Below are 12,280 nucleotides of genomic sequence, written 5' to 3'. Positions count from 1 at the left end.
ATACAGAAGTTATCGTTCAGAAGTTCAATTAAGGGCAATAAGGAAGCAGATTATGCATCTTCAATAATAGAGTACGACTGTCGATTACAACCAAGTAAAATCAAATATCGCAAAGCTGGTTTCGATTTAGAGCTTCGTACATTTAGTGCAACCTTTCCTTCACATTATGAGAACTGACATACACATCACTATATCGATAAAGCTAAACCAACACTTTAATCATTTGGGCCTAACAATTGCTTCTGCATAGAGATTTGTTAATTCACTATTCAACCAGTATTTTGGCAGTTTCCTTGATGCGTTACACAGTGGAGGGTCTCTAAAGTTTAGAACGAGAAATCTAAAATTTACATAAATTCTCTGTTCAGGACACAAAATAAGTGGTGTTACGCTTAACAGCCTCCCATTATGAGTCTAGATATCGTTTCCAAATATAAAATATTTTGCTTCGTTTCCAGTGACAGTTTCTGATAATTCACAGAAAAGGTTGGGAAGTGGTTGATGAAAAGAGATTACATAAGTGAAACTACGCAAGACGTCAAAGACATCTTTCCTCTTTAATATGATTGAAGGATGTAAAAAATGAATTATGATCAGAACGCCATAATCAATGAAGCTGAAATTATCAATACAAGTTTAACCCATCTATGGCCCATTTTGCGCAATGAGAGATCTAACAGAAGGACCAAACCAAATCAGGACAAGAATATAACTGAAGCTCAAAAATGGAGGAAAATTAAACTGGGGATATGGCACCCAGCCAATGGTAGACTTACTGTAACAAATACTGCAATGAAGCGTTCTTGTAATGCATACTTAATGCACATCCCATATAGCGGCTAATCATGTTCATATTGTCTTTGTAACTTAGGCCGTTACGCATTTGATTACATTTCAGATGCTTCAGAGACAAAAGATTGGATATTATAGGCAGTATGTTCCAACAGCAAATACATAGTGCGATTGAATTAAGATAATGAATGTATGGAAATGGCATTTTCAATTTACTTCAAATATTCATTTCCGAGTAACATTAAATCAAATTTTACTTTAAAGTAATGAAGAGAAAGAAAATTGTACAAGCAGTAATATTTCAGCTCCCAAACGTTCAAAAAGAACTTCAAATGAACTATTAACTGCTTGAAAACCATAAATTTTTAAAAGTCCAGAAAATACCAAAATGCTTTGCAAGCATGTAAATTCCTACATTCAGAAAAATTAGAGGAGGAACTTGATCGAAAAACGCAAATATCACAAATTTTATACGAAAAATTATTTTACGTAAGTATACAATCACCCGGCCTTAAACAATTTATAAACAATTGATTATGCATAAGTAAACAATTCTATAAAATTTCACCAAATCATGTAATTTGCTAATAACAAAAAATTAATAAGTTTATAATATTAAGTGAAATCAGTTTCATTGATTATAACAAGATTCAGAGTACGTAGAATATTACGGATCTTTATAAGGTTTCTTTTGCAAGTACTTATGCACAAAAATTTAAAGAAAAAAATTTTAGTTTAAAAGTAATCACATTACTAGGCACAGCAACAAAATTCTAATTATTCTCATTATAAGGCAAGTATAATGATGTACTGGAGCAGTTCACTATCCTGTTGAATGCAGAGGAAAAATTTATACTCTTCTAAAGCCAATTCCGATTAATTCAAATCAAGCTTCTTGTTTGGATTTTCAAACCATCGAATCTTTCCGTAAGGTTAGATAGAACAAATAAAGCTAAAAGTAACTCACGAATATCGATTTAGATTATGTTGGAGACAAACGTCCGTAAATTAACATTCAATGCAAATTGCAAAATAAGTTATTTTACAGAAGGCCAGTAACTTATTAAATGTTCAGTCACAGTGAAGATTATGAACATCTTTATAAATTCACCTTGAGAGCAAATTCATTGAAAGGTTATTTTTTTCTCTAGGTTATAGAATTTCTAGGCAATAGAAATGTTTAAATACCATATCTGATGTATTTAGTTTTAAAAATGCAAAATAGTCGATAAAATAAAATTGTGTTTCTTGAAAAGGAGGGGAACCTCCAACGTTTGAGATTAGAAAATCTTCAAAGTACTTCAATATTTCCATACATTCTGGAGCCAAGAGTTGCGGCGAAAGATAGTGAATTGAAAATAAAAATCCATAAATAGGATTTATAATCGTGTGATGAGAATGAAACTCTGGTCTCGTAATATTCAGACGGAGAATGGTGCCGTAGTTCTAATGATGGCTCACCATTAATGACATGAACACTAGGAATTGGAGTAGTTTAAATGCCCCAGTAGCTATTTGATGTCCTTGATGGTGCAAGTCAAACATTTAAAAAACGTATTTATCAGCTGAGCCATACATTTTTTCGTTCGAAACTAGGTTACAGAGCACCAAGAGATCGATGGATCTTCAATGAAACTTTATCCGCACCCAAAGAGGTGTTACATTTTCTGAATGCATTTTCCTTTTGTTTAATATGCAAACAAAAGGTTTTGCATCAAATATTATTCCTAAAAGTTTGTCTCTTGCATAATAGGAATAATCGACCCATTTAACTGGTATTATCGGTCTGCATGCAATCCTCGCTTTCTGCAATTCAGATTTCTTTTTGTAGAGGAGAGAAATCCATTTTTCGATGCATAATTAGTCACGATATCAACGGTTGTTTATAACTGCCTTTGAACGATATTCATGTCTTCATGAGCAAAATATTTGCATGTTATCTATGAAAAGCAAATTTACATATCCAGGGACACTATTTTGACAAAATATTTAAAATTCTTCCTTTAGAAATAGCTTGTTGATTAAATTTGATGAAGTATTATCAAAGAAAATCTGGTAAAACTTATTTGTAGAAAATTTAATAAAAAGTGACAAGTTCCCTTTTAAACCAACGTCAAATCTTAAGATTCCATATCGCACTGTGCGATCGTACGCCTTTCGTATGTCTAAAAAAATTGAGATTTTTTGCACACAAGGCTTTACGAATAACCGTTTTTAGTTTCAACAATTGTCGATGGCATGTTTCCTTTTTGAAAATCCGCTTTGAAAGGGCATGAACTTTCGACTCGTCTCCAAAACATGCATTAATCGAACGCTTTAATCTTGCCATTTGTAAGAAATTAATCTTGAGTAAACTAAGAGAGGAACTCGTAAAATATGCTATGTCATGCACAATTTTAATAAGTTTATGAATCGACTCTTATGCTGCGACTTAACGAAGATTTAGATAAGCAGAACCAACCACTAATTCTGCTATGAAAATGAATATTCAAGAATCTACCGAAAAACATTCAGGAAACCCCTTCAAAATATTTAATTTATATATTTAACACCTAGGCGTTTCTCGAAAATTAAGCTTTATTTACATCTTATTGTTTAAATAGAAGTTTAATAATTTCACTTGCGAAGGAATTCAATTTTCTACCAGGAGAAAGAAATTACGAGCTGTCAGAAAAAACCGAGTTTAATTTGTTTATATTTTTTCCATTGATAATTTGAGCTCCAATATTTCCAAAATTGAAAGTATAAGTTAAAACTGTATAAGAGTGAGCAATAAACCAAGACTAATTCCCTCCCTTTTACCAGCCGGCTGGTGCCTATTCCTCCCCTCTACGATTCTCTAATTAGGGAAAGGTGCCCCTTGTCTCCTTCCATTATCCTATTTCTGGGCTTAATTTCTTCTCGGGACATTATGTCAAATGCATAGATTTTCAGTGACCCCATTTGTGAGAAATCATCATAACTTGACTTCAGGTAAGGAGAGGATAAAATAAAAGTGAGAATGGTTTTGATAAATTTGGTTAAATGTTAGTTCTGTAAGATCAGTTAAATGTTTCTAATCAAGTCGATTGGAAATTTTACTAGCCAATAAGGGAAAACCTTTGTCTTATACAAGCTTAACTTCATGCTTTCAAAATTGGAAAAATCCGATTTTCAAACCAACCAAGTTACGATTAATTTTCAAAGAAACTATCATTAAGGCAAATTTGAAATTCACACGCATTTTAATTATATAGGGTTTCAAAAGCTTTAAGGTTACCTGCAGGGAGTTATTTATCTAGCATGTTTTCTGCTTTTTATCGCGCTTCAAGTTAATAGCTCAAAACACCGATATTCGCAGAATCAAAGATGTGGAATTCAGTGGAGATCCTATTAAAGCTAGCGAAATAATTTCCAAATATTCATGTTGTAGCAGAATTATTGGTCTGTGCTGCTTTGCCAAATATTTGATCTTTCTTTGAACTCACTGTTGTATTGGTAATGAAAAAAATATACATGTCGACAAGTTATATTCTGTTTATTTAAATAGAAAAACTAGTTAAAATGATTTTGAATCTATTTTAATACTTTTGATTAATGTGTAGTAGTTTATTTGTGAAGTTGTGCAAACTTGAAGACAGAAGCAAATAAACTGAAGAAAATGTACCGCCTTGTTTCCGGACAGTTCAATAGCCTTTCACGCCTCTGCAACCAGAAACAAAGATTCCAACTCAACAGAAGATGGGAAAACGAAGAAGGAAACGTGAATCGTGATTTTAGGAAAGTATTAGATGAGAAACCTACAACTATTGTGCCTGAGAATGTAAAATACATTATACCTACGAATGAAGTAAAAAAAGACGTGGTTACTCATACTGAAGTGCAAGAAACCAGATCATCTATCTGGTACAAACAAGATGCACTTGATATCAAAACGACAAAACTTGCGCGTGAAAAGAGTGCTCTGAAATTGTCCCATAATCCAGGTTTTAGCATCTTTTTACTACTGTAAAGCGATGCTGGCAGATTTCGCAAATTCTATTAACTTTAAATTATGCGAGCAAGAAAAGATTAAGAAATTTCGAGATGAAATTTCTTTAATAGACTGACTCTTGAGATTTGGACGCACAAACTAAAGCACCTGCCTCATTTCAGTCGCTTGCATTAGAGTTCAGGTTAGAGAGGGCAAATAAAGGCATTTTAATGTATAAACAGAATATTTGTTCAGATTTTAAATCTTAATTTTACTTACAAATCTATATTTACAAAATTTAAGTCATCTTTGGAAGACTTAATATTTCGAATAACAGGTTTGTGAACTTGCTCCAAAATAGTTCAAATATCAAAGTTTAAATGAAAAATATAATGCAAGACGAACCAGTTTTCCTTTTAGGTATTTACAAAGTACTGATGCAACATGTTGTACAAGATTGCAGAACTTGAATAAACGCAATATTACAATATGGAGGCCACAGGCTTCAGTCAAATATGTCAAAGTTAACCCAGATTCTTCTAGGTACAAAAGTTAATAGAAGTGACCAGCGAGTGAGATCTCATCCAAAATAACCTGAAAAAAGAATTTTCCGTTAACTCGTAAGACACCTATAGATTCGGGTCAAAGACATAAAACTAATGAAGCAGGATTGTGCTTTTCAATTTATATAAAGTCACAAATCCACCCAAGGCTTATTTTAACAATAAGATTAGAAGTAGACTGTAGAATAGTTAACTTTCAAACTCGTAGTAGTTCGCATTGTAAGCCCTACTCTTATTTTAGTAAGAACGGTATGGCACTATTGCACCTCATTCATGCCTGTATATATGTTTATTTCATAATCTAGAAAACTAATGAAATGTACACTTGCTATACGATTAAAAACGATTCATTCTTGGTGTTAAAACATTAAATGAAGCCAAGTATGCAGATCAGAATTTGAAATCTAATAGCAAGGTAATTTGAAAATATATTCGTAGGCTCATAGAAAATCTTAAAATTTGCGAATAGAAACTGCGTAGTGATGGATACGATCAGCTATCTTATTAGTCAACTATTAAATGTTTACGAGTATTTAAAGACCGTTTCAGAATTTGGTTCTATAAAACAGATTTGGTATCGTTTAAAACAATCTATAAAATTCATACATCCACCAAACAAATATAACAGAAGTCTTCTAGATATTTGAAATATTTTAAAGCAGTCGCTTGTATCTGACAAAATTAGGCATAAAACTTTACCGCGCTTATGCTTAGGAAAATTTTTAAACCTAGAAATTTTTATTCTGGTAGTGCCTCCAGGATTCGTTGCGATCCGTCATAGTTAACCCTTTTCCCTTGGATATTTTAGAATCGTGATCAGCGGAAACGCTGAAAAATTTAGCGATTTATGTGTTTTACGCACAACTAAATTTTAGTCTTTTGAATGTTCTATTCTTAGAAATAAAACTGAACTGATATTTTTAACGTAGAATAGGAATGGGGTGTTAGACTTTACCTAGTATCCGTCAGCAAAATGATGCAACTTGTAGTCCTCAATTTACCGGAAGGGCTGCATGGGCGTCATACTTGTAACAGACATTAGTTGGTACTGTCTCGCTTCACACTTTTCCCACAAGGTAAACGGATTCATGCACCGAGGATTCAATTTGTGATGCCTGGTAAAGGTCTTGCATAATTTACGGTCACTTCCAACACTATCAAGGATGAATTACCATCTGAAAAGACAAAAATTTTAAATTAAATAAAACTCAGAAAAGCAAACGTTCCGCCAACATATTAAGTCAATAGTTTCTATGAACCACTGTACATTACAAGTCAGTCGCTCAACATGAGATTTGTTAGCATTTGAACACCAGTTCCGATACAACAATGAATTTCGATCACACAATTCACTTAATATATTCTATACTTAATGTATGGCTTAATGGTAGAATCCATATTAAAGTACAGAAATGACATTTCCGCTTAACTTGACCTGAATTTTAAATTCTTTCAATTATCATGTCCTGCGTTTTGTGAGGATAAAATATTTATTCGAGTTTCTTATATTTTCATTTACTAGAGCTCTGAAATTTAACTTATTCTGGATGACAATATTTTAATAAATGTAAAGATCTTAATTATTAACTAACATTAACTAAAAATCTGTTTCAGCGATCGTACCTTCTAGAAGTTGATATTTTAGATTAAAACATTTTAGATTTAATATGTAAAGACTGAGAAAAATTCAAAAATAAAGACGTTTAAACACTGTAAGCGTAATACAAATTATATCGACACAAAAGAAATTAAAACAAAGGGATTTTCATTTTGCAATTTCATTGAAAATTAAAATACTCTATAAATGTAATTAAGATCAATTTACTTGGACCATTTCTATCAGAAACTGGTTTTTAGGATTTATATTATATTTGATAAAAGTTAAATGATTAAGGAATAAATGTATTCTTACAATAAGAAAATGAACTAGAATATTTACTATTCTAATGATTAAATTTATATAGATTATATATAAATTAGTTTTTTAAAGTTATTAATGAAAAAAATTTATTAAATCAATAACTAAGAATTACGCCTTTAGAATGAAACTAAACTTAAAACCAGTTGACTTGGCATAGCGGTTTGCTTACGGCGTTGTAGCGCCAATATTAAATTTCTGGATAAGGTCTAAGCGTTTTACGGTTTCAAGTAACAAAAACTAAAATTATAAGATTATCGATGTATTAAAAAGTTTTATTGAGGAATCTGAAGTAAAAATATTAGGGATTAAACAAAACTAGAAGGCTATAAAACCACAATAAATATAGTAAAAAATTCCAAACATTCATTTTATAAAATTAAAATACATTAAATATTTCTCCAATTTACTTGCGTCTCAAGCTTTTACGATTTTGTTTGATATCCAGATTCGATAGAAAGTCGCTTCCATTTTAATACATTAATGCACATTAAGTTTCTAAAGAAAGTTCTTGCCTTCCTAAATTGATCGTCTTGTAAACGGTAGAGGAGACATTTCAAAGTTAGAGGTTGCAGGAACCATTATCTCAAACTGAAGCATTAAGAAGTCACTCAAAATTGAATGTATAGAAGGGCAAGAGCAGCGGCATAAAAACCCAATGATGTTAAAGAATCCCTGGTGGAAGAATAAACGCGAATGTGTTCGTGATGATACCTGGAATAGAACGTTTGGATTCAAGCGGCGATAATGCAAGTGAAGATTTAGTTTAAAACTACAAAAATATAAAGGAAAGCTTAAAATTTAGCTAACGAAGTATTAACTGAAAACAATGTGAACAGTATATAGTTGAGAACTTAAATATGATGCATTAATTAATGAATTAGCTGTAATCTAAAAGAAAATAACATTCTAACAAAAAGTAGATGAAGCCAAAATATTTTTACTGTCCCAACTCTTTTCAGAGATGTCTTGTGTAGAAAATTCCTTAATTATAATTAAAAAGGAAGGAAAGCAAACTATTACTGTACCATATTTGAGTAAATTCCCATGGAAATTTTTTTGCTATTAAAAATGTTACTTTCGGAATGTTATTTGTTTCCGTTTTTTCTCCCCACAACACTTTCGATAAACATTCTTACGAAATCCAGTCTCATGCGTTAGTTACTATAGTATTAGAAATGAACAGTTTTATTTGGTACTTTAATATTTATCTTACTTTAGTTTTTATCCTTTAATCTGTCAAGTTAAATCTGAATCTAAATTTGTAGCTCACCAACAAAGGATTATTACTGAAGACAACTATCTGAACAGCAAATGTGAAGGAGCAAATATTCATAAAGCCCTAGTTCAGCAACAAATTTGATTTGACACCAAGTAAATAGCGAGATTTTTCCTACAATTGACTTGCATATTTAAATGCAAATGTGCTTTCCCTCAACTTGTAAGAAAGGGGGAATCTTTGTGTGGGGGAGAGCAGAGGAATGCCCTTTCGTTGAATTTGAAGTTACAGAAGTCATTCAGAATCAAGTTCACTCAAAACGTTACCGATTTTGAAGTTTCAGTAAAGAACTTCAAAAGAATTTTCAGACTCAATTCGAGTATTTTAAGAGGAAGGGACAATTTAATAGCAACAACAGTTGTAAGCACGTTTCTCTTTTAATGCAAGATAATGCTATATGCCAAGTGAACAAAGATGTTTAGTTAAAGCTCTGGATAATCTATTTGGCTACATACGTTTTTTTTAAACTTGGATAAAGGCTGAAATCTCGCTTATTTAAAGGTTCATAAATTTAGATTAAGATGTTAATGGGTCGTCACATGCGATATTTGAGATTGAACCTTTTTAATCATGTGCTCAGTGCTGAGTACTTTGCACTTTCTAGTAGATTAGTTGCATCCATGCTTGAAAATTAGTCATTTTATTAACCAGTATCAAACCTCCAACATCAAGCAATACCAATTCTAAAATAAAAGAAACTATATATTATCTTCTAGTGCACCAATAATTCGATTATAATCAAATGAATTGTTTAAATGCATTCGAGAAATTCGTATTACGAAATCCAATAACAGGAGTCTATTGCCGTTAAATAATTTAAAGCAAGGAATGAAAGTTTAAGGAAACCTTTCCAACATTTTTCCGTTTCAAGTAATATTAAAAATATTTTTATTGCACTTAAACATTTAAATAAATGACCTCACAATTTTTGATCAGCTTTAGTTGAATTTGAAGGAAGCATTGGACTTTAAAATAAGTCACGATGGGCAAAAGTTTTATTTTTAATATTTTATCAATATAAGTTTACATTCAATTAAAACATCCTTAAATATATTCAATAAAATGAATATTTAAAGGACCTGGAAAACATTTTAATGACTTTTCTTAAAGTGATATTCTAATTAGATTTAAATATCTTTAAGGCGCTCCATTGTCTTAATTTGAGAAAATATTAAATTGACAAAGATTCCCCTAAACATTAGAAAACATGCGTTTTATGTTTCAGTTTCTTTATCTAAAGTCTATTTTAGTTCAGAAAACAATTATGAAAATTCAGTACATATGCATAAGAATATTTTTTAAAAATTAACATTTAATTGTAGTTACAAAACCACAGTTTTGTTCCAAGTAAATTTATATAAGGCAATGAGGAAATAGAAAAAATCATTTGAAATATTTTCAAATTTTTAAAATTATACATTTTTATTCTTTTAAAATATTTCATTTTAAAAGTTTTTGCAAGATATTTGACGTATTTATATATATTTTAAAACACACGCATAAGAATTTCATAACCATAAGCGAATAATTTGCACTCCCAATAGAGTACCGTCCCCTTGAATTTTTCAAAATTCGCATGAAAATTTCTTATTACTTTTTCAAATATGAATATTTGATGCAGATTGCATTTACAGACATTTAAATATAAGGGAGAAATGTTATGTTGGATGTATTAAATTCATCCAACATAAAAGATAGCATTTTTACTGTTGCATATAGAAAGAAAATTTAGCACTAACTAGTTTTATATTTAGTATAAAAACACTAGGCCATTTAATGCTTATTGCATGCAATTTTGAATAGAAGAATAAGAACAATGAAGCAAGCTTGCAAAATAAAGATCTATACCATGACTAGTCTGAGTGTTCCCTTAAACTAATTACTTCTAATCCGAATGCAACTTAACCTGGAGGTTAGATTGAAAATAGAGCTAAAAATACTTTAAATTGGAATTGAAATATTTTCGCCTACAATACATCCGACTAGTGCATCGAATTAGACAAATATTTAAGCAGCAATTAGCATTTAAAATGACAAAACACTTAAACGGATTTAAACATTAAGTATATTTCCATGGATTGCAATACATACCAAAGATAACAAGTCATCTATTTCGGGCATTATATTAGGACAGCGAGAGGATAAGGGCATTCCTAATTCATTTTATTTTTTTAACGGAGGATTAGGAATTCTCTTTATGACAAACTTTTAATATCTTAGATTTTAAACGCCTTTTCTCTCATGAATTTCTTTTTCATCTATATTTTGAAGGAAGAATAGTTCACAAACCAATCATTTAATAGTGTGGGCTTTGAAGAAAGTTCTCGAAAGAATTTCTATTTTAGTCTTTAAAGTAAAGACTTTCCAAGACTTTCATAATCGATTATTATGTACTTATTACAGTACATATCTTTATCTTTTAATCCATCGTTTCTTTAAAATAACGACATATAGCTCATCTAAAATGGTATGAAAATACATTGAAAGTTAATAAGACTAGATAATGAAGTCAAGCATTGGAATAACTGTACTACAACCAAAAATTCACAACTACAAAACTTCGGAGCTACAACACATTAGAAAGAGTGCAAAATAAATTAAAAATTCTACCTTAACAAGCAGGAAAAATTAAACATGTAAATAATAAAACTGAATTTTCTGAAATACAATTCATTGGCCAAAATCTACAGAAAGACAAACTTACCACAATAAGATTTGAACAACACGTAGTCAAATGGAAATGCTTGAAACAGGCGATAATATCTTCGACTCTCTGTACAGCCATTTGCTCTCCTTATTAGCAGGATGAAATATTAAACCAATGCATGAAATTCTAGTCTTAAATATTCGCTATTCTACAGCTTTAATTCAATTCAATTCAATTCAATTCAAGACCGTATAACGCTTACACGCCGTTTACACGCAACTGATGATGTCATACATCATACTTATTCACATGTAAAAGAAGCCAAAGGGTAAGAAAGCTAAAGATCATCCTTTTATAGTAAATGAATTATCATATTTATCATATGGTTTGACACGCTTCTTTTTTAACTTCTCCCAAACGGCACTTATCAATAAGCAAGACAGCGAATTTTGCCAAAGATGAGCTTGATCCAAATGGTGTCATTTACACGATTAGGGTTTACAGAAATGTCTTAAAAACTTCCATTAAAATTTTAAAACAGGCATTTTTTGTTTATAATTGTTTAATAAGGTGACTGCGTTGATTGGTAGTAGTTTCAACGTGAGATCGGGTTCGAAAATCGATTCTATAGAAGATCTGCCCTGGGTATGGGCCAGGGGAACGTTAAATCCGCTGTCAAGAAAGTACTATTGGAATTTCAAAACATCAAATCAACCTAATAGGAATTGATTTGGCTTTTCCTTGATATGTTTAATTCCTTAAGAGCATATTTACAAGTTTCTTATATTTTCTGATAGTAACCATTTCGATATATTCTTCGACAATTCGTCTTTTTTCTGATAATTTCTGATGATTTTTCTGATCGAACTAATTTGAATCCAAATCACTAAAACAGCAATCAAAACTATAACAAGATTTTTTTTGCCAAATTAAACCTGATATTTTAATTATGTTATAGGTTGTATTCATTTGTGAGATTAACATTTTGCTTCGAAACTACACAAAGACTTCTGGGAACAGATGTTACACTTTTGCCCTAGTCAGAGGACACTTACCTGGTACACAATCTCATGCAAGGTCTGGATAGTTGACCCACAGGAACTGATTTAAAATACACAAAACCCACATA

General features: G+C 31.0%; 1 long non-coding RNA gene across 1 annotated transcript; it reads right to left on the bottom strand.

Annotated features, from left to right (window-relative positions):
* Window positions 1–2,894: 2,894 nt before the first annotated feature.
* LOC129958744 (uncharacterized) lies at window positions 2,895–11,385 on the bottom strand. Its single transcript, XR_008783297.1, has 3 exons — window positions 11,209–11,385; window positions 6,263–6,482; window positions 2,895–5,338 (listed from the first exon to the last, which is right to left on the bottom strand). It is a non-coding gene; the product is annotated as an uncharacterized LOC129958744 (long non-coding RNA).
* Between the last annotated feature and the right edge of the window lie 895 nt (window positions 11,386–12,280).

The sequence above is a fragment of the Argiope bruennichi genome, chromosome X1 (genome assembly GCF_947563725.1).
Source record: "Argiope bruennichi chromosome X1, qqArgBrue1.1, whole genome shotgun sequence".
Taxonomy (NCBI): domain Eukaryota; kingdom Metazoa; phylum Arthropoda; class Arachnida; order Araneae; family Araneidae; genus Argiope; species Argiope bruennichi.
Note: the sequence above shows the minus strand (reverse complement) of the source record. Positions and strands in the feature narration are given on the sequence as shown.